Below are 3,411 nucleotides of genomic sequence, written 5' to 3' on the forward strand. Positions count from 1 at the left end.
GTAATAATCTGAACAATAAAGGTTTTAAAAATAATAAAAAAAGAAAAAAGAAAAGAAAAGGGACAGAGTGGAAGAAGACCATAAAGATGAAAGTCACGCTGGCTTCAAGAAGGATGACGACTCATTTAACTTGCATAACAGACAGAAAAAAAAAGAGGAACAACTGTAATAATCTGAACAATAAAGGTTTTAAAAATAATAAAAAAAGAAAAAAGAAAAGAAAAGGGACAGAGTGGAAGAAGACCATAAAGATGAAAGTCACGCTGGCTTCAAGAAGGATGACGACTCATTTAACTTGCATAACAGCAATAATACCAAGACAGAGATTTAAACCAAAACTTTGATGAAAATGAAATTCCACAAGAGAATGGCAATGCCTTGGTTATTTCCCAACAGATCATTTGGTCTTCAACCTTCCCACAAACAGATGTTCTTTCAAGTTCACTTGAGGCAGACCACAGATAGTTAAAGGAGATGAACTGGCAAGAAAACTGAAAACAATGAAACCTGTGCTTCCTTGACTGAGGATGAAATGAGAGAATTCCAAGTTATTAGAGAACAGTTGCAGAAGAATGGTCTGAGGAAAAATGGTATTTTGAAAAGTGGCCTGATTTGTGACTTCAAGGTTGGACCCTGGAAAAACAGCACTTTCCACCCCATGGTTGAGAATAATGACACGGAGACGAGCAGCAGCAGCAGCAGCAGCAGCAGCAGCCACATGTCCAAGGACAATGACGAGGACGTGTAAGGGTCCTGGCAGCCTGAAAGGTTTAGTATGGCATGTACTCATGTAGTCAGGGTGGAGTATAAAATGAAGAACTATTTATGTAGTAAAATGCCCCATCAGAAGATTGGGGGGGGGGGTCTTTTATATGAAGAAAACCAAGAATATTGTGTTAGGCTGTGTTGAACATTCTTTCTTTGTACATGGATGTTGTAGAAATGAAGACTTTGGTGGACCCAACATTGATTCTCTTCATCACTGCAGCATTTCTCTGACTAACAATGTGACAATGTAACAGATGACATGGTCTCATTTAATAATAAAAAATTGTGTAATGTTTTGCAAAGCTTCTGTTTTAAAATGTTCGGCTCTTAAGAAAAAAGCAGCTTACACTGTTTTGCTTACAGAGTCCTATCTCTTCATACAATGGAAATCCTCAAGTCCACTTTGTGCATCCCCACTCCCAAAAAAGACAATGTAGCATGTTGGCTAAAACTGGAGCAAAGTGCACTAAAACATTAATTTTATGAGCTCAACTGTTGTACTAGTCACTTTTTAAAACTTAAATTGCTCTTTAGCCATGTGTACTTCCATAACTATTGCAGAAAAACTTGCCACACTTTCTTCCAAATTTTAAGAGGAGGTTTTCAAGAGCTTTATTTGGGTATGTTGTCAGACCAGGATTTTCAGAGATGATGAAAAAGAGTTGTTGTGGGAAAATTTATTTTGATAAATTATTACATGAGCAGAAAAACTGATCACACTGACTGGATCTGTCCACAACATGGAAATAAACTGGATTTTCAGAAAAAATAAAACATACAATACCTGACTATTTAGTCAGGGGCATTGACCTCTTTTCCCTTAGCTTGTCAAATTAAAAAATAACAAAAGTTCTCCCCAGATAATTTACTAGCACACTTATTTTCCTATACAGTTTTTCTTACGTACTTAAAACTGTATATTTTATAGGTTTTTCTTGTTTGTTTTGCTTAACATATTAAGCCCCATGATACTAAAGGCTTCCTAAAATTTTTTAAATGACTAGACACTATTTCAAAACAGAAATGAATATTAATCCCTTTAATGTCCTGTGTTTATTTAAAATATTTTAAAGTTTATGCAGATGCTTTAAAATATTTTTGTAACTTTTTACATAAATGTATTTTTAAAATACTTGGTAGATGACAAACTGCTTTCTACCAAGGTTTTTGAGGTTTACTCTTCTAAGATTTCTACTTCATACTGACCCATTTTCCCTTAGATTTTCAAATTAAAAAATGAGAGCCCTAGCCGATTTGGCTCAGTGGATAGAGACTCTATCCGATAGAACCTGTGGACTGAAGGGTTCCAGGTTCAATTTCAGTCAAGGGCATATGCCTGGGTTGCGGGCTCATCCCTAGTGGGGGGCGGCCAGGAGGCAGCTCATCAGTGATTCTCATCTTTGATTTTTCTATCTCTCTTCCCCTCTCTCTCTCTCTCTGAAGTCAATAAAAAATATATTTTTTAAATGACAACAGCCAACATAATAGCCCTCCAGTGTGAATCAAAATTATACCTATTTTTTAGTCAGATTTTAATAATTAGTTTATGTGTGTCTTGAGATTAAAAAAAAATGTTGAAAAATGCTGGTTTAGAGCAATTACCATGGCTGCGGTGTGAAGAATGGATGTGGGGATGCGGGGCCTGGCAGGCGCAGTTCGGTGGTTGGGCATGGGTTTGGTTCCCGTGCCGGGGTTGTGGGCTTGATCTCCAGTGTGGGGCGTGCAGGAGGCATGTGGTGGGGAGGGGTAGAGACCCCTTAGAACAGTGGTTCTCAACCTTCCTAATGCCGCGACCCTTTAATACAGTTCTTCATGTTGTGGTGACCCCCAACCATAAATTATTTTCGTTGTTACTTCATAACTGTAATTTTGCTACTGTTATGAATCGTAATGTAAATATCTGATATGCAGGATGGATTTTCATTCTTACAAATTGAACATAATTAAAGCATAGTGATTAATCACGAAAACAATATGTAATTATATATGTGTTTTCCGATGGTCTTAGGCGACCCCCAGGTTGAGAACCGCTGCCTTAGAAGCTAAGAGGATCTGGGTGTCAGTGCAGTTTTGCTACACAGGTGTGGTCCCAACCCAGACGCATCACCAGGCACACTATAGGAACTCATCAAAAACGCAGAACCTCAGATCCCCAGCCCCATCTCCCATTTGATAAGATCCCCAGACGATTCTTATGCGCATTCAAGTGTGACAATAACTGATCTAGACTGTTGTTTCAAACCGCTGTACACTAGAATCGCCTGGGGAGCTGTAAGTTTTCCGGTGTCCAGGTCACATCCCATGTCGATTAAGTCAATCACTGCGAGCGGGACCAGAAAGCAAAACCCCTCCAAAAGGGATCCCAAGGTTCAGCCAATCTGGCAGCCTGTGATGTGAGTAACATGGGAAGAAACTTACAGCCAGTGGGCTCAAGTAGCTGAGCAACGGGCATGGGAATGGAACGTACTAAATAGTTCCGTTGTTTGTTTTTATTTCTGCACAGTGCACAGGTAGTGCCGAGGTAACAGTAAATGAGACGAGTGGAAGGCCTGACAGACGTGCTCCTTGGCCAGGCGCTGGACAGCCGAGCAGGGGCGGACGGCTGTCAACCCAGGGCAGCACCGCCCGCTCCCGCCCGCGGGG

General features: G+C 40.0%; 1 pseudogene; it reads left to right on the forward strand.

Moving 5' to 3' along the window:
- Positions 1-1,006, forward strand: part of LOC102759385 — a 3,716-nt pseudogene extending 2,710 nt beyond the window's left edge.
- Positions 1,007-3,411: the final 2,405 nt, after the last annotated feature.

This window comes from Myotis davidii, unplaced genomic scaffold (assembly GCF_000327345.1).
Source record: "Myotis davidii unplaced genomic scaffold, ASM32734v1 scaffold1380, whole genome shotgun sequence".
Classification (NCBI taxonomy): domain Eukaryota; kingdom Metazoa; phylum Chordata; class Mammalia; order Chiroptera; family Vespertilionidae; genus Myotis; species Myotis davidii.